Raw genomic sequence first — 24,656 nt, forward strand, 5'->3', positions numbered from 1 at the left:
AGTTGGAGGCAACTAACGCTGGTTAGTGCCCTTTTTCTTCTTCTTCTTTGCCTTTGTTCGTGGACTGTTTTACCTTCTGACCTCGGTTTGTTTGATTGCTTCTCGCTAGGAATGACTCGGCAGATTGCAATTCTTGAAGTAAAACATTCCCAAGATCAGGCTGAAATGGCTCGACGGTGCGCTGACTTCGAGGAGAAGTATTCTCAGAGCCAGACTGAACTAAATCAGGTCTCCGCTGCTTTGGATGACGCCAACGCTCTGAGTTCTTCTCTTCATGCTCGGCTTGACTCTGAAAAGGTAACTTACAAAACTGTGCCTCGCCTTGCTATGCTCTTATTACTTGCTTGGATTCTGAAGGAGTTGATTTTTGTTTGTAGGAAGAAAAACGTATCCTTGCTGCTTCTCGTGACAATCTGGATAGATTGTATCGTGATTCTAGCAATTCGCTGACCATCTTGGAGAGGAGTCACCGTTTTACAATGGAAGAATTGGACAATCAGCGTTGTAGGCTGCAAGAATCTACGGAGGAAGTGACCCGCCTTAAGCAATTGATATCAGCAAAGGATGCCACCATCAAGGGACTCCGAGCTTCTAAGAAATCCATCGCTCAGGAGTTAGAAGCTGCTCAGCTGGCCGCTAAAATTGCCGAAGAAACTGCTGTTACTCTCAAAACCCAGCGCGATAAGGCCATGGACAAGGCTATTCGGGCGGGACGAATCTTGATGAGGAGGCCCGGCGTGGTTGTCCCTGAAGACATAAAAGCCGATGTGAATGCTGCCCCTGATTCTTCGAATCGCCCTTCTTCGTCGGTCGTTCCTGAGAAAGACATTGGAAAATAGAGAAACATTTTGCGTGCTCTGAGCGCGCGGTTAGCATGATCAAGTATTCGTTAGAAAATATCAGCTTATCATTCAAGTGACATAATTACTCTCTTATTGTAATTTATTGATTCGTAAGTTTGTGGTGACGTCGTATGTTGATTATGATGTTTGTTTGCGGGATATGGAAGTCATCCCCTGAATTGCGTAAGCGCGAGTATGCTGCGCCGGCTTAAGCCACCACTGACTTTAGCCGATAGCTCCGTTAGTAGGGCATAGTGGTCACCCTGGGTTAAGTAAGCGTGAGCATGTTGCACCGCCTTAAGTCGTTGCCGACTTAAGTCGATTGCTCCGTTTGTAGGGCATAGTGGTCACCCTGGGTTAAGTAAGCGTGAGCATGTTGCACTGCCTTAAGTCGTTGCCGACTTAAGTCGATTGCTCCGTTTGTAGGGCATAGTGGTCACCCTGGGTTAAGTAAGCGTGAGCATGTTGCACCGCCTTAAGTCGTTGCCGACTTAAGTTGATTGCTCCGTTTGTAGGGCATAGTGGTCACCCCGAGTTAAGTAAGCATGAGCATGTTACACCGCCTAAAGTCGTTGCCGACTTAAGTCGATTGCTCCGTTTGTAGGGCATAGTGGTCACCCCGAGTTAAGTAAGCGTGAGCATGTTACACCGCCTTAAGTCGTTGCCGACTTAAGTCGATTGCTCCGTTTGTAGGGCATAGTGGTCACCCCGAGTTAAGTAAGTGTGAGCATGTTGCACCGCCTTAAGTCGTTGCCGACTTAGTTGATTGCTCCGTTTGTAGGGCATAGTGGTCACCCCGAGTTAAGTAAGCGTGAGCATGTTACACCGCCTTAAGTCGTTGCCGACTTAAGTCGATTGCTCCGTTTGTAGGGCATAGTGGTCACCCCGAGTTAAGTAAGTATGCGAGTCAATCGTAAATAAGCTGAGTATCTTTGTAATCTCTCTTTATTGATGACACATTTCCACTTTACAGAATACATTGTCGCCCCAGCAGTTTTGAAATACAGCCTAGGGATAAAACTTTCTAAGGTGCTCTATGTTCCAGGAGTTCCCAACTTCTGTGCCATCCATCTGAGTGAGGCGATATGATCCGGGCCGAGTGACTTCTGCCACTATGAAAGGTCCTTCCTATAAGGGTGATAACTTGTGCCGTCCCTCTCCCGTTAGAATTCGGCGGAGGACGAGGTCTCCTATCGAAAAGAACCGTTGCCGCACAGCCTTGTCGTGATAGCGCCTTAGAGTCTGCTGGTACCATGCTGATTGGATTACTGCATTCAGTCGCTCTTCCTCAAGTACATCAACGTCCTCCAGCCTGGTGGCCTCGGCTTCTGCTATGCTTTCGAAGATTAGTCTTGGCGCCCTAAACTTGAGATCAGCAGGTAGCACTGCCTCCGATCCATAGACCATGAAGAAAGGAGTGTTTCCATGCAGGGCTCGGCTAGGTTGGGTTCTTAAGCTCCAAACGACATAAGGCAGTTCTCTTATCCATTTTCCTGCAAATTTTTCATTCTTATCGAAGACCCTTTTCCTGAGTGCCTCCAATATCATTCCGTTGGCTCGCTCAACTTGCCCGTTGGCTCTTGGATGTGCTACAGATGCGTACTTGATCTGAATGCTCTTTTGCTCGCAGAAGTCAAAGAATTCCGAACTGGTGAAATTGGATCCCAAGTCAGTGATGATACTGTTTGGTATCCTAAATCTGAATATTATGCCTTGTATGAATTCCACGGCTTTAGCAGAGGTTAGAGAAGCAATGGGCTTGAACTCTATCCATTTAGTGAATTTGTCAATCGCCACCAATACATGGGTATATCCCCCTTGAGCTTTCTTGAAAGGTCCAATCATATCCAGTCCCCAGCATGCGAAAGGCCAGGTTACTGGTATGGTCTGTAGCTGCTGTGCTGACATATGCTGTTGCTTTGACAAGTATTGGCAAGCTTCGCATCTCTGAACTAATTCGGCTGCGTCGTTCTTCGCCGTCGGCCAATAGAATCCTGACCTGAAAACCTTCCCGACTAGTGTTCTGGATGCTGCATGTATCCCACATTGCCCTGCATGGACTTCCTCTAGAAGTTGTTTCCCGGTGGACGAGAGAACACACTTCATGAGGATGCCTGACGCGCCCTTCTGTACAGTTCCTCCCCAATGAGTGTATAGTGAGCCGACTGCCTGGCAATGCGTTCTGCCGAGTTCTTGTCGTCTGGTTCTTCTTCATTCTTTATATACTTAATAATCGGTCTTCTCCAGTCGTCGGAATCTGACTCGAGTTGATTTATGATGTTGCACTCTTCTGTTTGATCCATTGAGATACTCGGCTGCAGAATTTCTTGTACGAAGACTCCGGGTGGGACCTGAGTTCGACCGGATCCGAGCTTGGACAGTACATCGGCCGCCGTGTTCCGATCTCTTTCTATATGATGAAATTCCAGACCCTCGAATTTATCTTCCAGCTTTCGTACGGCAGCGCAGTATTTTCCCATTGAATCACTTGAACAATCCCATTCCTTGTTTATCTGGCTGATGACTACCAGAGAATCTCCGTATACCATCAATCTCTTGACGCCCAGTGACATGGCGATGTTCAATCCGTGTATCAAAGCTTCGTACTCGGCTGCATTGTTAGAGGCCGGGAATAGCAACTGGAGAGCGTACTTGAGGTGCTCGCCTCCAGGTGCGGTGAAGAGAATCCCTGCTCCTGCTCCCTGCAGCTTCAGCGAGCCATCAAAATACATTCGCCATACTTCCGCAGTTTCTGGATTGTCTGGTACTTGCTGTTCTGTCCATTCTGATACGAAATCAACCAGTGCTTGAGTTTTGATGGCAGTGCGAGGTCGGAACTCGATATCATGGGATCCCAGCTCGCAAGCCCACTTGGCTATTCGGCCAATGGCTTCCTTGTTGTGAAGAATGTTCCCTATTGGAAAACCAGTGACTACTATGACTTTGTGGTCGTCAAAGTAGTGACGCAGCTTGTGGGCAGTTAGAAGTACTGCATATAATAGCTTCTGAACCTGAGGATACTTTTTCTTCGAGGGGCCTAGAACTTCACTGATGAAGTAAACAGGATGTTGTACTGGATAGGCATGTCCTTCTTCTACTCGCTCGACTACCAACGCGGTGCTTACCACGTGAGTCGTGCAAGAGATATACAGCAACAAATCTTCAGCCGGTTGAGTCGGCGTAGCTCGCCGGGGTGGTTTCAGTACTGGTGGTGTTGTCAAGAATTTCTTCAGTGCGTCTAGAGCTTCTTGTGCTTCTGAAGTCCATTGAAACTTATCCACCTTCTTGAGTAGCTTGTAAAATGGCAAACCTTTTTCTCCCAGCCTGGATATAAATCTGCTCAGAGCTGCCATACATCCAGTGAGTCGCTGAACCTTCTTTTGTGACCGAGGAGCTTCCATCTTCATGATAGCTTCGATCTTATCTGGATTAGCCTCAATTCCCCGGTGGCTGACGATAAACCCGAGCAACTTTCCTGCTGGTACCCCGAAAACACACTTTTCAGGATTGAGCTTCCATCTATATCTTCTCAGGCTGTTGAAAACCAGCTGTAAGTCTTCGATGAAGTTTTCCGAATTCTCTGTTTTGATCACCACATCATCTACGTAAGCCTCCACCCGCTTGCCCCAGTGATCGACTAAGCATGTTTGAATGGCTCTCTGATAAGTCGCTCCAGCGTTTTTGAGGCCGAACGGCATGGAGGTATAACAGAAAGCACCAAACGGAGTGATGAACGCCGTTTTTTCCTTGTCTTCTTTTGCCAAACTAATCTGATGATACCCGGAATAGCAATCTAAGAAAGACAGCACAGAACATCCAGCGGTGGAATCCACCACCTGATCTATCCTTGGGAGCCCGAAGGGATCCTTCGGACAGTGTTTGTTGAGATCAGTATAGTCGACGCACATGCGCCAATCCACTTTATTCTTTTTGAGTACAAGAACAGGGTTGGCTAACCACTCGGGGTGTAATACTTCTCTAATAAATCCAGCCGCGACCAAGCGAGCTAACTCGGCACGAATGGCCTCTCTTGTCGGGCGTGAAACGACGTAGCTTTTGCCGGATCGGCCTCGCCTGGGGATAGACCTTCAATTTGTGCTCGGCCAGTTCTCTTGGGACTCCCGGCATATCCGCAGGTTGCCATGCGAATACGTCTCGGTTATCTTGTAGGAACTGGACGAGCGCGCTTTCCTATTTGTCGTTCAAACTGGAGCTGATGATGGCCGTCTTGCGCTCATCAGCGAACCCCAGGTTGATTCGCTTGGTTTCTTCAGTCGGCCGCATAGAGGTCACGGCCTGAGCTTCATTTGCCGGTACTGTGAGGTCCTCCTCAGGCTTAGAGTTTGCCAGTGTAGAAGGAACCGTTGACGGTTTGGTGGTGAGGGCTGCTTGGATGGCCACTCGGAAACATTCTGCGGCGCCTTGGAAGTCGGCGCGCACAGTTATGATTCCTTGCGGTCCTGGCATCTTCAGTATCATGTATGTATAGTGCGGAATGGCCATGAATTTGGCCAGTCCCGGCCTCCCGATGATGGCGTTGTACCCGCAGTCGAAGTTCGCCACCTCGAACCTCAGGAACTCGGTTCTGTAGTTCTCCGGAGTTCCGAAGGTGACCGACATGTAGATGTGGCCTAGCGGGTATTCCCCTTCCGCCGGCACGATGCCGAAGAAAGGAGTGTCCGACTCGTGGAGCTCTTTGAGGTGAACTCCCAAGCCTTGGAGTGTCCGGGGGAAAGTGACGTTGATGCTGCTCCCCCCGTCCACTAGCACCTTCTTTACCCGGCTCTCTCGGATCATCGGATCGACGAGGAGCGGGTATTTGCCTGGATGGTCGAAGTTGAGCCATTGATCCTCCCGAGTGAAAGTGATTGGGTGCTCCGATCACCGGTATGGGGCGGGAAGACCGGTGGTCGCCACCAGTATCTGGCGGTCGTTGAGCTTTTGTTGTCTTTTGTTCTCCTGCGACCCATGTCCGCCGAAGATGACGTTGACCTCCCTGTCAACGCGTGGGAAAGCTCCTCCTCCCCCCTCCTCCTGCTGATGGGGCTGTCGTGGTTCATCTGGTCCTCCCCTCGGCGGAGGAGGCGGTAGAGGTTGGAAGGGTCGGCCGTGCCCGACGCAGTGCTTGAAGTCCCGGCAGTTACGAAGAGTGTGGCGCATGTCCTTGTGGTACGGGCACTGGGCGTCGAGGATGTCGTCCAGCGTGCGCTCGCCTCCACGAGGTCCTCCTCGGGTGCGAGAGGCGGGTGGTCCGGCGGCGTGTACTTCTTCACGAGGCCTCTTCTCCCAGCGTTTGTCGGGTGGTTGGTTCGCGTCACGTCGTGGTGCTGCCGGTGCAGGCTTTGCTCCTCCGATGAGATCCTGGGCCCGCTCGTCGGCGGTGATGTAGAGGTCGGCTTCCTGGAACAGCTCCTCGGAGGTAGTCGGCGCCTTTTGTAGTATGGCCCGGACGAAAACCGAGTCATTGGATCCTCGGTAGAAGTCCTCGATCACGGCCGCCTCCGTGACCTTGGGGATGCGGTTTCTCATGGTCTGGAACCTTTTGAGGTATGACCGGACAGTCTCATCCCCCCGGCGCTTGATGGATTTGAGGTCCCATGGTTGCGCTGGCTTGTCGGAGAGGGACTAGAAGTTGGCGGTGAAACGTCGACTGAAGTCTCCCCAGTCGTCGATGCAGTGTCGGGGTAGATGTCGTAGCCACTGCAGCGCATCTTGCCCAAGGACAATGGGCAGATACGCGGTCATGACGTCCTCAGATGCCCCGACAGCCCGAGCAGCGGTGGTGTAGACGGCTAGCCACCCCCCTGGATCCTGCTTTGGTTCATATTTGTCGACATTGGATACCTTGAAGTTGGGAGGCCATTGGATGGCCCTAAGGCGTGGAGTAAGAGCGGATACTCCGCATGTGTCCTCCTGTCGTCGGGGACGACGTCTGTCCCGGGGAGGGGAGTGGTGGTTGTGGTTCCTCGACCGTCCCCGGGTGGTACCGCCAGTTGAAGCTGTTGCTGACTCAGTCCTGGTGGCCTGGCTTTGAGTCGGGAAGCCATGATCTCGGTCATACTCCTCCCGACGGCGAATTTCGTTTTCATGCCGCCGTTCGCGCGAAGCATTGATAGAGCTTCGCGCGTCTCGGCGACTGTTGATGGCGTGTCGCAGATCGTTCGGCGGGTGAGCGAGTGGTAGAAGATGGTTGGCTGCCTGAGTGAACAGGCGTCGGTATCCCTCGGCGTCGGGAGTCCGAGGAAGTCCGTCAGCTATCCGAGCTAGTACGCCTCCGACTTCGCTTGGCGTGTTCATAGCTCGGGCGAAGTCGGGGTTCAGGTTGCGCCCGAAGAGCGGATTCTCCCGGCGTTGCCTCGCATCTTGCTCGGCTTGCTCCTGAGTCCGTCGGCGATCACGTCGTCGGGAGTTCCTTCGTTCTCTGAAGACGCGTTCTTCCGGAGTTTCTCCTATTTCCGAGACCTCGTCTCGCGAGACAGGCTGCTCCGGATCTCATTCCCCGGCCGCGTGATGTCGTCGAACGTTCCTGCGTCGGTTCCTTCGTCGGCGGGACTCTCGTTGAGGTGGTTCTTCTCCAGGCGCGGTCGGTTCGTCGTCAGAGACGGCGGGCGACTCCACTCTCCCGATGAAGAGGACGTCGGGGTAGAATGGTGCTGCTGTCGCGGCGACTTTCTTTCCGTTCTCCTTTGAGGTCGGAGGAACGGAAAGAACGACTTGCCTTTCCCTGGTCTCCTTCTTCCTCGCGATCCGTGTCCATTCTTTCGTCGAGGAAGTAGACAGCGGAGTCTCCCGGGTCAGCGAGCTTCCGACTCCAGCCTCTCCGGAGACGATCTTTTTCCGAAGAGCCGGAGGTTGTGTCTCTCCAGCATTTTCGGAGTTCGTTGGAGGAGACTTCTTTTCCGGCGGATCCGCGATGCGGTGTAGAATTCCCTCTTCATCTGCTACAGATGAGATTGTCCCGAAGCAGAATACAGATCCGGGACGCACGGTGATCTTGCTGTGGAAGGTGACGGCCATTGAGCTAGCTTGGATCGTCGACACACCCCCTACCTGGCGCGCCAGCTTTCGGTGTTTTGGGTCCGACCGCACACCCGGGTTGCCCCTCAAGGTGTTTTTAGGAGTAGGACGGTGTCAACGACTGTAGCAAAATGGTTCGTGCCGATCGCACGAGGGACAGTGGACAAGATTTGCAGGTTCGGGCCACTTAGAAGTGCGTAACACCCTACGTCCTGGTGGGTATACGAGTGTGGTTACAAGAGGGCTCTCTGGATTGAAAGCACAGAGAGTTTACGTGGGTGGCTAAGTAAAATAGGGTCGGTCCATCTGAAGGGGTGCCCCCTAGGCCTTATATACTCGACCGTGGGGCTGTACACGTGGATATGATAACAACAAGTAGCTGAAAGATAGTGAACCTCTTGAGTTTATCCCTACGTAACCCTTGCCGACTTATCCTCGCATGGCTCTGTTGCATGGGGGCTTCAGCGCGGGAAAGTCGGGTCTCTGTTGCGATTTACTCGTTCGACGTTGTGGGCCATCCGGGTTTGCTTCAATCCGGTCTTACGTCTTCTCTGCTTTGTTGGTTGTCTTTCCCCAGGCCCACGAAAGAATGACTTTACGATTTATTGGGCCCTTGGGCCTTTCGTGAGGTCTTTTACTTCTTTAGTGGACCCGGGGGATATCTATCCCCCACACTCGCTTCCTAGGTAGAGGTGTATGGGAGTCGCGATCCTTTGGCAGATGGGTAACATGACTTGTGGGTACAGGGTACAACCTCTGTAGAGTGTAAAACTGGTATACTAGCCGAGCTCATGGTCAAGAGCAGCTCAGGACTCTCACATGATTAATTTGGGATTATCTATTAATTTTGTTCTATTGTTTATTATGGTTTGGTATTTACTTACATTTAGTAATTGCTAATAAAATTTGGACCAACTAATTAAAAGCAATGCTCAGCTTTAATCCCTACTGTTGATTAGCCTTACACATCACATGAACTCCCACCTTTGGTGAGTTCATGCACACTGGTTCCCCACAACTTGTTGAGCTATGATCATGTGTGAGCTCACCCTTGTTGTCTCACACCCCCCACAGGAGAAGAACAGGTGGTTCAAGTGGAGCCACATTCTGAGGAGTTCGTTTGGATCTAGGTGGCGTTTCCCAGTTGACTTGTGCCAAGGACGATCCTTAGTTTGTTTTATATTTACCTTTTATTTTGTAAGACTTCCGCTATGTAATAATTACACTGAATATATTTATCTATATACACTCTATTATTATATATGTTGTCTTCTTTGGCGCATGTATGAGATGCACCCGGCTTTGTCCCTTAAAGCTCGGGTGTGACAAGGAGCCAACACCAGAGCCTGCCACCGAGGATCTCCCCGCCCCAGCTTTTGAAGGCTTGTACCATGCACTTAAGTTTAGGAGTTGCCTAAAACCCTAGTTGCATGAACTCAGGATTCCTTTTGAGATGGATACTAGTATGCTAGGTCGAGTAGCTGCTTTGCTAATTATGGATCTCAGTAGAAGTCGAGTGATTTTTCTAGCACTCACGTGAGGTCAGGAATTGGTTGTATCCATTTTTGATATCGGAATGATGATGGTCTGTGGACACTGATCAATGGGGATGCATTGTCTCGAGACGAAATTGTAATAAGGATTAATGTGTGGTACCGTGTGTCAAGCGTTTGAACGTACTAAACACATGCCGAGAAATATGGTAAAATCCATAAGCCTAGTACTTGAGTGAACCTGCCCACAGACTTCTCTCTTCACTCGTCCTGAGACGTGGTCTCCCAATCTGGATATGGTGGGTACAAGTGCTGTCACTACACGGCAGCAACCGAGGTCAGTGGAGCATTGTATGCCAAGGCGGTGGGCCCTGTTCTATTGCTAGGCATTCAATGGGGACGGTTGACGTGTGTGGGGACGGAGTGCCTCTCCACGCCGTGTGTTTAGGTTTACCTTACAAGGTTAAAAACTCGATTCGAATCGTCTTCTTCTCGCAGCTAATGAGACTGCTTGATCCATGCTGTTGCATCGAGTAAGAAGTGAAATGAGGTTTTCTTGAGAAAACATGTTGATTATACTAAATTATTGTTACCATGTATGCTTAAAAAGGAGCAAACCTAGATTAACTAAATATGCTAGAACTGGAAAAGCCAAAACTGTTTTTAGAATCAGCTAGTGTTTTGGCAAACCAAACCCCTCAGCCAAACAACTTCATGGTCTAGAGGTAGAGGAGTAGACTCCTCACACCGGGTAAGTCTAGCTGAGTATTAGTATACTCAGCCTTGCTTGTGGCACAATTTTACAGGTACCTTGGATGACATGGTTGCTGGAGTGACTTGGCCATCTACCCTGCCACCGGGCTGGACAGTCGAGTGGGACCCTGCCTCAGCAGTAGAGGAGCATGAGGAGTGATGGGCCAGGCTTCGCCATCCTCCCTTTCTTTTATTGTTAGTTAATTTCCGCTGCATCGAGAAAAATGGTTTCTACTTTCGAAACTACGATGATGATGTAATAACATTAAGTACTCTTTTAAATTGTGGTACTATGCTTTATTGTATTTCTCTGTGTCTCACCTTCGAGTGAGCAAGTGGTACTCGATCCTGTTAGTGGCTTTATCAGACTAGATTCGAGGGACTGACAGTTTATTCGGATTTAAGTGTGTTGTTGCATCTAAGGCGGGACTCGGGCACTTAAGTTGGAATAATCTAGGTGGTTCCGCCACAACTGATCTTTCCATGAGCTCGACCGAAGGTGCTTTTATTGTTTCAAAAAATACTTCCGAACATGAGGGGAGCCCCTGTGCCGCTGATTTAGCTAATAAGTCTGCATGTTCATTCTCTCCCCTTGGGATATTTTTTATAGAAAAACTTCAAAAGAGAATTCCAACCATCGGTCTGCATCTAAATACTTTTCGAGCTTCGAGTCTCTTGCCTTACTGCTTTTGTCCACATGGCTCGAGATAACTTGCGAATCAGTTTTGAGGATTGCCCTTCTTATTCCCATTGCCTTTAGCTTCCGAAGCCCCAAGAGAAGAGATTCATACTCAACAATATTATTTGTAAAGCTGAAGTACAACTTTATTGCATAACATGTTCTAACTTTGGAATGTGCAACTAGGACAGCATCTGCCCCTGCACCGAAGGTCCCCCAAGACCCATTGCAAAATATCGTCCAAGCTTCAACATCTTTTATTGTTTCTTCATCCTGAGCCCCTGGCGTCCATTCAACAATGAAGTCTGCTAATGCCTGAGATTGTATTGAAGATCTATGTACATAGTCAATGGTGAATTCATTGAGTTCCGCAGCCCATTTTCCGACCTTTCCAGTAGCTTCTCTGTTACTCATTATGTCCTTCAAGGGTTGTGATGAAGGCACTATTATGTGATATGCTTGGAAGTAGTGTCGAAGCTTTCTGGAGGCCATCAATACAGCAAACAGAACCTTCTCTAATTTTGTGTAATTTTTCTTTGATGGGCGGGGTACTTCAGAGACGAAGTATACCAGTGCTTGCTTTTTTATTTGGCCATCTTGCTTCTCCTGTACAAGTGCCATACTAACTGCTGCATGGGAGGCAGCCACATATAGAAGTAATGGGGTCCCTGATGAAGGTGGGGTTAGAGTTGTTAAATCTATCAAGTACTACTTCAGCTCCTCGAAGGCTTTCTGCTGAGCTGGACCCCATTGGAAGACTTCAGTTGATTTCAATATTTCAAAGAAAGGTAGATTCCTCTCTGCTGATCTTGAAATGAATCTGTTTAATGATGCTAGCCTTCCTACTAACCGTTGAGCCCCCTTTTTGAATTTGGCGGCTCCATCCAAAGGATAGCTTCGATTGTGCTAGGGTTAGCTTCAATACCCTTTGTCGATACCAGGCAACCAAGAAACTTGCCCTTCTTCACTCCGAAGACACATTTTTCTAGGTTTAACTTAAGACTAGCTTGTCTGAAATTAGCAAATGTCTCATGCAAATCAGCGACATGGTTTTCTTGCTTTGTGCTTTTTACTATGATACCATCAACATATGTCACAACATTCTGCCAATTTGGGAGTGAAGAACTTTGGCAGTCATTCTGCTGAAGCTTCCTCCCGCATTTTTGAGCCCCTCAGGCATCCGAAGATAGCAATAGGTGCTACTAGGAGTTATGAAGCTTGTCTTCGGCTCATCCTCCTTTTTCATCCAGATTTGGTGATAGCCTGAGTAGCAATCCAATAATCTCATGAGTTCCGAAGTAGCTGCTGTACCTACAAGGGAATCTATTCTTGGCAATGGGAATTCATCCTTCGGACATGCCTTGTTGAGATCTGTAAAGTCAATACACATCCTCCATTTTCCGTTGGCTTTCTTTACCATGACTGTGTTGGCCAGCCACTCTAGGTATGTTACCTCCCTAATAACACCAGCACTTAGAAGCCTTTTCACTTCATTTCATGCACCTTCGGCTTTGTCATCGGACATTTTCTGAAGTTTCTGCTTCCTTGGTCTTAAGGACGAGTCTACATTGAGTGAGTGCTCGATGATGTCCCTATTAACACCATAGAGATCATTGGTTGTCCAAGCAAAAACATATTTGTTGTTAAACAAGAATCGTAGCAAAGTCTTTTCCTGCTCATCAGATAACTGAGACCCCAGAAGCACTTTTTGCTATACTATGTCTTCACACAAAAGCATAGGCTTTGGTTGATCTGCCGAAGCAGCTTTTTCTCTTTTATGCTTAAACTGCTGATAGGCTTCAGTTTCATCTATGTTATGAATAGCCTTCGAATTCGTCCAACTTCCTTCGGCTCTCCTAGCAGCTTCGTGCAAAGGTATGCTGGATGGAGTATAGCTTCGAAGGCATTGAGCGTCCCTCGACCAATGATTGCATTGTATGGGTACTCCATATCAACAATATCGAAGACAACCTGCTCTATCCTTATGTTGTGAACGTAGCCGAAGGTGACTGACATTGTTATCTTGCCAAGTGCCACAATATGTTTTCCTCCAAAACCACAAAGAGGGTGTGTCGCATCATGTATGTTGTCATCTGGCTCTTGCATTTGCCTAAAAACCTTTGCAAAGATGATATCTGCTGCAGTGCCTGTGTCTACCAGGACATTGTGAACTAGAAATCCCTTGATAACACAAGATATGACCATTGCATCGTTGTGAGGAAAATTTTTAAGCTGAAGGTCTTCCTGAGAGAAGGTGATTGAAATATGAGACCACTTGGACTTTATGAAGGGTCCTTGCACCCCAACATGATGTACCCTTCTCTGTGCTTCTTTCTTCTGCCTCTTGTTATCTGGTTCAGAAGTTGAACCGCCTGTGATCGGGAGCACTAGCTTCGTAACCGAAGGTTGGTTGCTTTGCAGTGCCATCGTCACAGTTGTGGAAGTGAGTTCACCGGAGGTGGGCGCCAATGTTGGTCACTTGTTCTCAAACGCTATAAATCAAGAACAAGGCAACACAATTGTTAATAGTTAAAGACCTTCGTCCTTCGAAGCATTATTTCCTTTCGGTTATAATGATCTTCAGACGAAGGTCATGAAGAACATACCTTCCTCATTTTATCATATAATTATAAATATAAATAAGAATGCAAAAGAACATTAAATAATATAGACCCTCACAGTTTATTTATATTTATATCCATAGACAAGAATTAACATTAATAATATTTATAGTACAATAATACCTTGGGTTTGCTAGAATGTGTTAATGCAAAGATGACGTCAGAGAGAGAGATTACAATCCAGCGTGAACAGTACGAGGGTACTATTCATCTATTTATAGGCGCGGGACGCAACCCGGACACAATTACATTTATGTCTCTAACATTTACATGTAATCATAATGCGAGTGATCAAGGAATAAACAGTCTTTTTCCCTTGAGTCGGTGACGACCTTCGGCTTCGTTATAATACTAAGCTGAAGCTTCTTCAGCCATAGCTTCGGCTTCCTTCTGTATCATCATGTCATGTATGTCTTTGTATTATCTTGCCGAAGGTGTTTTTGCCTTGAGGACCTTCGGCGGGGAAGAAGACCGCCAATAGAACTCATCAGCAAGATATCTTGTCACGAGAAGTGAAAAGAAAGAAGTAGCGCTTACTTGGGTCCTTAGAACGTCCAACACCGACGAAAGCTGGGTGACCACAACTTAGACAACGGCTAGTGCGAGACATATGTTGGTTGTGGCTGAGGCGTGTGACACCCCAGGTGTCTATTTTGTGTTATGTCGGGAGATTTATTCTAATCTCGGATGCTAAGTGAAAATTTCTATTTCTCGATTGCATCTATCTCCTTTTATCAAGTTACTTGTGGAGGTTTCACCGATCTCTGATTTTATTCGATCTCGAGAGAGGCCGAATTTGGAGCCTGTTAAAACTTTTGTTTCTTGAAGCAAATGCAAATTCGAAAGTCAATCTCTTCTCGCAACTCCTGTCCAGACTCATTTATTCGGACTCTCGATTGTTGTTATGTTATCCAATCGATGTCTGAATCCGATTTCTTGATATTCGGTCTATGTCCGACTATTTTATCCGGATCCAGACTCTCAAATAGAATGCTCTATTGTGTCAACCTCTAACTAATTCTTATGCAAATCGACTTGTTTTATCGATATCATAATTCATATCTTATCAAGTGTATTCTATAGATTTCTCAAAGGTTGAACCAAATATTCGTATGAAATTATAAATCATACGCTTGCTTGGGACTACTCGATTAAGTAAAAGCAAATTTAGAAATTCAAACAAGTCATGCCAACTTTCCCAAAACATTCTATATCAACTCTACAACAAAAGTTATTAAGGGTTCTTGTAGAGAAAATGCCAAGGAAACATCGAGAAAATACTCTGATTGCCTTAAAAATATAATTTGAAGCTTTATAATGATGCTACCTTGACCAAAGTGAAACTTTAAATTATATTCAAGATATGAGGTTTGACCTTTAATAAAAATTGTCGAACATGTGTTATACAACAAATTTTAAATTTAAACCAAGCCTTGATTCAATCTCTAAGTATCTCAAACAGTTCCATCAAGACAAAATAAAAATCTGATTTTAGGATTCAAATTCTTCTAAGTCTGAAATCAGTGTCGCTCGATTGACGTCTCGCGTTCCCAAATTTTTGTTGAACAACTCAAGTTTCCCCAAATATAAAAGTTGTTAATAACTAAGAGAGGCACAACATATTAAAAGATGACATTCATCCGATTCCGTTTGACATACTTTGACACTCAGTTTTCACCAGTTTCCAATGATTTCTAACCCACTGACAAACCAATTTTCGTGAGTCTATAACTCTCTAACCAGTGCCCGAATCACCTCATGTTTTGTACAACAATTGTAGAGTGTAGATCAAGGAAGATATTTTGTGCAGAAACCAAGATCGAAAACAAGAAAAAAGCGCCAAAAATGGCCGCCCAATGTCGACATTTTTCCACCTGCCGCTGCTCACTGCCACCTGACATGTCCAGAGCTCTCTCTCCATTTATACAGCTCCCCATCTCCAGTCCGGCACTCAAAGCTCTGCCCCCTTCTCCTTCTAGCGCAGGGCGCTCCCCTAGCCCCGGGACAGCTCCTCCATTCGGCGCCCCCTGCTCCAATCCTCTCTACTTCTCCCTCCATGGATGCCGAGACACAAAGCCCCCATGGACGCTAGCCTCCATGGGCCATGGCACTTAGCCCCTTGAGCTCACCTTCCTCAACTCCGGCAGCCCGGGATCCACTTCTCCCTGCCCCCTGCACCTCCCGTCGAGGCCCGAATGAGCAGCAGCCGTGGCCACATGCAGCAGCGGCAAATCTGCCCTGTGCGTGCACGTTTTAGAGGAAAAAGAAGACATCCTTGTGTCTATGACGAGTGGGCTCAAGGCCATGTCTAAAGGTGCACAAAGTTGCAGATTTTTGCTCTTCCTTCAAATATTCATATCTCAAGTTTTATAGCTCCTAAAATCGTGAAATTTATTTTGTTGGCTTCCTTATTAAATTATCTTACTATTGGATCTATATGTTGGTATGTTTTAGTGGAAAAGATTTTCTGTAAAAATTCATATTTAGAAACTGGTTTAGAAAATAAATGAACTTGCTTCTCTCCATAGTTTTATTTATACAAATCCAAAAATGATGAAACTTGTTTTGTTAGTTAGATGTTGTCATACTCCATCTAAGAAAAATATAAAACTTATATGTTGTTCACCGTTTTTTGGTGTGTTAATCAAAACAAGTTAAATAGAGAAAAGATGATTGTTTTGCTTGTTGTTTTCGGATCTGTAGCTCTAGGGCTCCAAATAGGTTGAAATTTTTACAGTATACTCTTGGTATGCGGCTTGGTGACTGGTAAATATTTCATGAATTGTTGTGCACGTATGATTAAGTTAGTGATTTAACTTGTTTAATACATCTTAAATAGTTTTAAATGATTTTAAAAATAATGTATAGATGCAAAAATGGAAAATGGTGTTCCACTGTCCTTGCATGGTATTATAGTAGCCTAAGAAAACTCAACATGGTCATGCATCCACACAAAATAATTAGTTTTAGATTTAACTTGCTCTCACATAGTCACATGCTTTATTGCATTAATAATTTATTATTTTTGTATTAAATAAATATAAAACCTGAGAATGTTAAATTTATACATTAGTCATAATTTGTTATTACCTATGTCTCATAAAAAATCCAGCCCCAAATTAGATAGTTTCATATGGTGCTAAAATGACACACAGTTTATAATTATAAGAACAACTAGTGAAAAATTAGAAGTAAAACAAAAGTGTGCATGTTTATTGAAATGATTAAGTGTCTTGATATAAATTGAAACTTGATAACTAAGTCATAATGATTCGAACTTGACACACATTTTGATTGGTGATTTAGTTAAGTGTTCTTGTGCTAGCAAACTGAAATTCCTACGTGTACAGTTTTGGTTGTGCGTGTAATCTAGTCAAGTAAAATATGTTTTCTGTATAAAAGTCATATAAAAAAGTTGTATATAACTTTATTATCTTGCTCGTCTTAAAATTTGACAGTCATAAGTCTGATCGTTTAAAAGCTATGCTTTTCACAAGTTCAGTAACTGAATCTGTCCAATATCTGAACAGAGTTTAGAGATTGCAATGGTTGCTTAAGTTAATGTTGAAATCAGTTATTGGTGGTCACAATAAAGTTGTAGATAACTTTATTACCTTACTTGTGCTAAAATATTACAGCCACAAACCTGATCGTGTCGAAGTTATGCTTTTCATAAATTCAGTAACTGAACCTGTCGAATTCCTATACAGATTTCAAAGATCACATTGTTTCCTTAAGTTCAGTATACAATCAGTCCTTGTCAATTATAATAAAGTTGTAGATAATTTCCTTATATTACTTTTGTTAAAGTTTCATGACAATAAACCTGATAGTTTCAGAGTTATGAATTTTATAAGAGGATTGTTGTATTCTGTCCACTGTCAGAATAGATTTCGAAAACTGTATTGCTTGATTTGGTTAAACATAGAATCACTTCTTGGTGATTATAAATGTTATGTAGTAAGTTTTCTAAGCTTTCCAAAAAGTCTTGGATCACCCTTTTTGGTGGTGTGAAGATTAAGTTATAGGCGTTTGAAGTGTGAAGTCTAAATCTGTCCAAATCTGCACAGTAAAGCCTTCCTAGTGTATTTTAACCTAGATACACTTTAAATCAACATGAGTTGTTTATAAATGATTTGTAGACAATTTAATTATATTTCCAGAAAGTCTAAGATCAAATGAATTGGATGTCTGAGTCGCTAGTTATGATTTTTTGTAGTCTCAACCCTGAATCTGTCTAAATCTGAACAGAGTTGTCATTTGTCACTATTTAACCTTGTTTAGTACCTAATCACCTTGAGATGACAATACCAAAGTTGTAGAGTGTTTCTTATGTTTTTCAAAAAGTATTTGATCACTATTTTTGGATAAATATCTTGTGAGTTATGACTGAAACAAGTAACTGCTATGCTGTTGTCTTAGTCATGTTGATTGTGATTGATTACTCTACTCTGTTGTGTTTGTCTTGAGTGTCTGCTTGCTTGTTTTGGTTTTAAGTGCATATGAGTAACAATGATAGTAACTAATATAATTGGGTTATGTGTAAGTAACTAGTCCCCATCTCTGTAATTAGTAAATTAACTTATTGAAGTCTAGGAAGTAACCAACTTCAAGTGTCGTTATATGGATAAGAAACACAATAAACGATATGTTACCATTTTTAATACTTGCGTGGAAAATCTAATATTGCTAAATAACCAGCCTCATTAGACTAGTATAAGAAGCAGTGCGATTAGGCCATCGTTTTCTGTGTGTTCTCTGGGTTGTATGCTTGTAGTAGAATGTTGTGAATAATTGTAAAACCCAATTAAGTGATTATTCCCTTTTAACTAAGTTTGTCTATATAGAAGCCATGGCAAATTGATGTGTACTTAACTAGTATAATAATAAAGGAACTAATGAAAAATTAGAGCGAATGTGATAAATGTTTGCACGTGTGATGCCGTGTTGCGCTGGTTAATTCTAGAAAGTATTTGTCCTCTTTCTAATGGTATTGACTACGTACGCCCGATGACGTGTAGATAACTAATGCTAACGTGTGGTTGTTTATGGTGTCTTACAATTAGATGTTTAGTTCGCTATCATGTATTTGAATATCTTGTGCTACTTTCATTATATTCATACATATGCATCTTGCATCTCATTTAGGATCGAGAGCTGATGATGGTGCAAGTGATATGGTGCCAACAACAAGATGCAGTTGGTGGACGACCCAAAGAAGGATGGACTTAACCAAGTGGATGCTCGCCGAGCGAGTGTCATCTAGCAAACACTAAGTGTTAAATTCCAGGCAAGTCCCGGTTTATGCATAACCGTTTATATATGTTATTTTACTACACTTAATGTTTGTAGGCTTGTACCGTGCACTTAAGTGTAGGAGTTGGTTGAAACCCTAGTTGCATGAAATCATGATTCCTTTTGAGATGGATACTAGTATGCTAGGTCTAGTAGCTGCTATGCTAAATCAGGATCTCGGTAGAACTCGAGTGATTTTTCTAGCACTCGCGCGAGGTCAGGAATTGGTTGTATCCATTTTTGATAAAGGAATGATGATGGTCTATGGACACGGATCCATGGGGATGCGCTGTCTATGAGACGAAATTGGAATAAGGATTAACGTGCGGATACCTGTGTCAAGCGTTTAAACGTACCAAACACATGTCGGGAAATATGATAACTGGTAAGCCTAGTACATGAGTTAAGCCGGATGCGGACTTTTCTCCTCACTCGTTCTGAGACGTGGTCTCCCATTCTAGATATGGTGGGTACAAGTGCAGCCACTGCACGGCGGCAGCCGGGGTCAGTGGAGCGTTGTATACCAAGGCGGTGAGCCCTGGCCGTGAACAGGGGATCGATGGGGACGGTTGATATGTGGGGGAACGGAGTGCCCCTACATGTCATGTGTTTAGGTTTACCTTGCAAGGTTAAAACTCGATTTGAATCATCTGCTTCTTGCAGCTAATGAGACTGCTTGATCCATTGTACTGCATTGAGTAATAAGTGGAAATGATATACTGGCAAAAGATGTTGATTGATATAATGTTTGATACCTTGTATGAATAGATAGGTTCTCATCTAGTCTAAATTATTATTCTAGAACTTGAAAATCTAAAACTTGATTTTGGACTCAGCTAGTGCATTTGGCAAACCAAACCCCTCAGCCAAACATCTTCATGGTCTAGAGGTAGAGGAGTAGACTCCTCACATCGGGTAAGTCTAGCTAAGTATTAGTATACTCATCCTTGCTTGTGGTATAATTTTTGCAGGTACCTCCTTGTTTTGGTTGATGGTGTGACTTGGCCTCCATCTCTGCCACCGGGATATACGGTCGAGTGGGTTGCTGCTTGCACAGGAGAGGACCAGGAGGAGTAGCGTGGCCAAGCTTCACCATGTTACTTGGTTTCCTCCGTTAGTTATTTCCGATGCTCTAAAAACTATTGTTACTGCTTTTGAAACTCCGATAATGTAATCACTAATGATACTTTCTTAATTTATGGTATTATGCTTTATTGTATTTCTCTGTGCCTCACCTCGGGCGGTTCTGCCACAGCTGGCATCAGAGCGAATACCATTACAGAGATGTCAATAAGTCATGATTACCAACCTTTTCTAAAGTAAAACTTGCTTAGAAACCAATGTTGGATAGATGTAAGGACGATAAGGATAGATCTAGGATGTGAAGCCCTAGGAATAGATGGGTAGCTAGGTGGCTATTTATTTAGGCCATTAAGGCTACTACTACTATTAATAAGGATGCTGTAGCAAGCACCCGAAAAATTAGTTACGTCTAAGAAGACGACTAGAATGAGCATGCATCATGATTGTCGCATTATCATTGTCTCTTGTGCACCAACATGCTTCTCTCACCTTTATTCCAATAATAAGAACTTGTGAATAATGTGATGTACTCCTATGTTAGGAACTATAAGAAATGTCCTACCTCGCGTCGGATTGGTAAGTCTTGTTAGGTCGTGTTATGTGCTTCTCTTGTCTTTCTATCTAGGTGGTATTGTAATTGTTTAGCCCTTTTTGCCAAAAAAATGTTGCTTGTTTTGCCCATAAAAAGACCCCTTCTCCAAATAATCTAGTGGTTCCCTAGTGAAACCTTAAAAAAATCATGTGCTTGTTTTGGTGTTTCTAGCCCTCGTGTGTCTACCCTTGAATTTACACCTGCACAACTTATAGACCCCCATAGCTTGACCGCTAACCAAACCAAAGCTTCCTTGTGCACTTGTTTATGTAAAAAAGTGGTTTACTGTCTGTTCACGCAAACCATGTCTAGCCTCAAATTCTTTTTGGAAACCTTGTCCAAAATCCTCATCAAATTCTCCTTGGCTCAACCTAAAAGCCATCTGGGTTGATGACCTCTCCATTCACCTGGATCGAGTAAACCGTTACCTTTGTGAATCATGTTGGCTTTATCATCTGAATCTCCGGATCCCTTAATGATTCTTTCCCGTTATCTGGTTATCTGCTATAACCTGTTCTCATGTATCAGATGTGGATCTGCCTAAATCTCTCAATTCTGGTCATCTCATACCCCCTTCTCCGAGGATCATGACGTTGTTTTATCAATTTTATCTTTAAATAGTGTATCCATTTAGTTCAATGGATGTTGTTGTTGTCTTTGGTTCTCTGATGTCTCTAAAAGCTCATCAATCCTGATCTCATGGTTGGTTCCTCCTCATACCAAATATCATACTAGTCTCTTGCCTGATAATCTCCATGTTGATCATAAAATAGTTCTCTGAGTTGAAGAAAATTCTCATGTGATGCTCTTTTGCCAACAATCTCTGCTTCAACTCCGGTCACATTCTTATTTTCTAAGCCATACTCTTATGGGCTCCGTCTATCTGTGCTATGTGGATTTCTCATTGGTTGTGTTTGGTAATGGTGTTATGACTAACGACCGATGGTGCCACGACGAAACCGAGAGCCTCCTATGGGTGCACACAAGGTTGAGCTGCTCGGCACGCGCTGGTATCGCGATTAATGGTTGTGATCCATTGTGAAACTATACTGATGCACTATCTTTTATGAATATTCTCTCAAAGTGATCGCTGCATTTTATCTCAATATGTCACAATATTCGGTCCAAATCTATCTTTCGTATCGTGTCAGATACCATCTCATGAAATTGCATCTATCATCAGCCTGGGAGTTACATGCTTCTCCACCCTTAAAGATCCTCATTCGAATCTCGGGACGAGATTCTTTTAATGGGGGAAGGCTGTGACACCCCAGGTGTCTATTTCGTGTTATGTCGGGAGATTTATTCTAATCTCGGATGCTCAGTGAAAATTTCTATTTCTCGATCGCATCTATCTCCTTTTATCAAGTTACTTGTGGAGGTTTCACCGATCTCTGATTTTATTCGATCTCGAGAGAGGCCGAATTTGGAGCCTGTTAAAACTTTTGTTTCTTGAAGAAAATGCAAATTTGAAAGTCAATCTCGTCTCGCAACTCCTGTCCAGACTCATTTATTCGGACTCTCGATAGTTGTTATGTTATTCAATCGGTGTCTGAATCCAATTTCTTGATATTCGGTCTATGTCCGACTATTTCATCCGGATCTGTACTCTCAAATAGAATGCTCTGTTGTGTCAACCTCTAACTAATTCTTAGCAAATCGACTTGTTCTCTCTATATCATAATTCATCTCTAACTATCAAGTGTATTCTAAAGATTTCTCAAAGGTTGAACCAAATATTCGAATGAAATTATAAATCATACACTTGCTTGAGACTGCTCGATTAAGTAAAAGCAAATTTAGAAATTCAAACAAGTTATGACAACTTTCCCAAAACACTCTATATCAGTTCTACAACAAAAGTTATTAAGGGTTCATGTAGAGAAAATGCCAAGGAAATATCGAGAAAATACTCTGATTGCCTTAAAAATATAATTTGAAGCTTTATAATGACCTTGACCAAAGTGAAACTTTAAATTATATTCAAGATATGAGGTTTGACCTTTTATAAACGTTGTAGAACCTGTGTTAAATAACAAATTTTATATTTAAACCAATCCTTGATTCAATATCTAAGTATCTCAAACAGTTCCATCAAGACAGAATAAAAATCTGATTTCAGGATTCGAATTCTTCTAAGTGTGAAATCAGTGTCGTTCAGGTTGACATCTCGCGTTCCCAAATTTTTATTGAACAACTCAAGTTTCCCAAAATATAAAAGATGTTAATAACTAAGAGAGGCACAACATATTAAAAGATGACATTCATCCAATTCCGTTTGACATACTTTGACACTCAGTTTTCACCAATTTTCACTGATTTCTAACCGACTAACAAACCAATTTTCTTGGGTCTATAACTCTCTAACCAGTGCCCGAATCACCTCAAGTTCTGTACAACAATTGTAGAGTGTAGATCAAGGAAGATATATTGTGCAGCAACCAAGATCTGAAAAACAAGCAGAAAACGCCAAAAATGGCCGCCCAATGTTGACATTTTTCCACCTGCCACTGCTCACTGCCACCTGACATGTCCAGAGCTCTCTCTCCATTTATACAGCTCCCCATCTCCAGTCCGGCACTCAAAGCTCTGCACCCTTCTCCTAGCGCAGGGCGCTTCCCTAGCCCCGGGACAGCTCCTCCATTCGGTGCCCCCTGCTCCAATCCTCTCTGCTTCTCCCTCCATGGACGTCGAGACGCAAAGCCCCCATGGCCGCTAGCCTCCATGGCACTTAGCCCCTTGAGCTCGCCTTCCTCAACTCTGGCAGCCCGGGATCCACTTCTCCCTGCCCCCTGCACCTCCCATCGAGGCCCGGATGAGCAGCAGCCGCAACCACATGCAGCAGCGGCAAATCTGCCCTGTGCGTGGACGTTCTAGAGGAAGAAGAAGACCTCCCTGTGTCTCTGACGAGTAGGCCTAAGGCCAAGTCTAAAGGTGCACAAAGTTGTAGATTTTTACTCTTCCTTCAAATATTCATATTTCGACTTTTATAGCTCCTAAAATCGTGAAATTTATTTTGTTGGCTTCCTTATGAAATTATCTAACTATTGGATCTATATGTTGGTATGTTTTAGTGGAAAAATTGGTCTGTAAAAATTCGTATTTAGAAACTAGTTTAGAAAATAAATGAACTTGCTTATCTCCATAGTTTTATGATGAAACTTGTTTTGTTAGTTAGATGTTGTCATACTCCATCTAAGAAAAATATAAAACTTATATGTTGTTCACTGTTTTCTTGGTGTGTTAATTAAAACAAGTTAAATAGAGAAAAGATGATTGTTTTGCTTGTTGTTTTTGGATCTGTAGCTCTAGTGCTCCAAATGGGTTGAAATTTTTACAGTAGACTCTTGGTGTGCTTCTTGGTGACTGGTAAACATTTCATGAATTGTTGTGCAAATATGATTAAGTTAGTGATTTAACTCGTTTAATGCACCTTAAGTAGTGTTAAATGATTTAAAAATAATGTATAGATGCAAAAATGGAAAATGATGTTCCACTGTCCTTGCATAGTATTATAGTAGCCTAAGAAAACTCAATATGGTCATGCATCCACAGAAAATAATTAGTTTTAGATTTAACTTGCTCTCACATGCTTTATAGCATTAACAATTTATTATTTTTGTATTAAATAAAATATAAAACCTGAGAATATGAAATTTATACATTAGTCATAATTTGTTATTACCTATGCCTCATAAAAATTCCAGCCCCAAATTAGATAGTTTTATATGGTGCTAAAATGACACACATTTTATAATTATAAGAACAACTAGTGAAAAATTAGAAGTAAACAAAAGCGTGCATGTTTATTGAAATGATTAAGTGTCTTGATATAAATTGAAACTTGATAACTAAGTCATAATGATTCGAACTTGAGAAATTGGTGGTAGTATCTCTCTATGAGTTTGCTTGGTGATTTAGTTATGTGTTCTTGTGCTAGCAAACTAAAATTCCTACGTGTACAGTTTTGGTTGTGCGTGTAATCTAGTCAAGTAAAATATTTTTTCTGTATAAAAGTCATATAGAAAAGTTGTACATAACTTTATTATCTTGCTCGTGTTAAAATTTGACAGTCATAAGTCCGATCGTTTAGAAGCTATGCTTTTCACAAGTTCAGTAACTGAATCTGTGCAATTTCTAAATAGAGTTTAGAGATTGCAATGGTTGCTTAAGTTAATGCTGAAATCAGTTATTGGTGGTCATAAAAAAGTTGTAGATAACTTTATTACCTTACTTGTGCTAAAATAGTACAGTCATAAACATGATCGTTTAGAAGTTATG

This window comes from Zea mays, chromosome 10, assembly GCF_902167145.1.
Source record: "Zea mays cultivar B73 chromosome 10, Zm-B73-REFERENCE-NAM-5.0, whole genome shotgun sequence".
Classification (NCBI taxonomy): Eukaryota; Viridiplantae; Streptophyta; class Magnoliopsida; order Poales; family Poaceae; genus Zea; species Zea mays.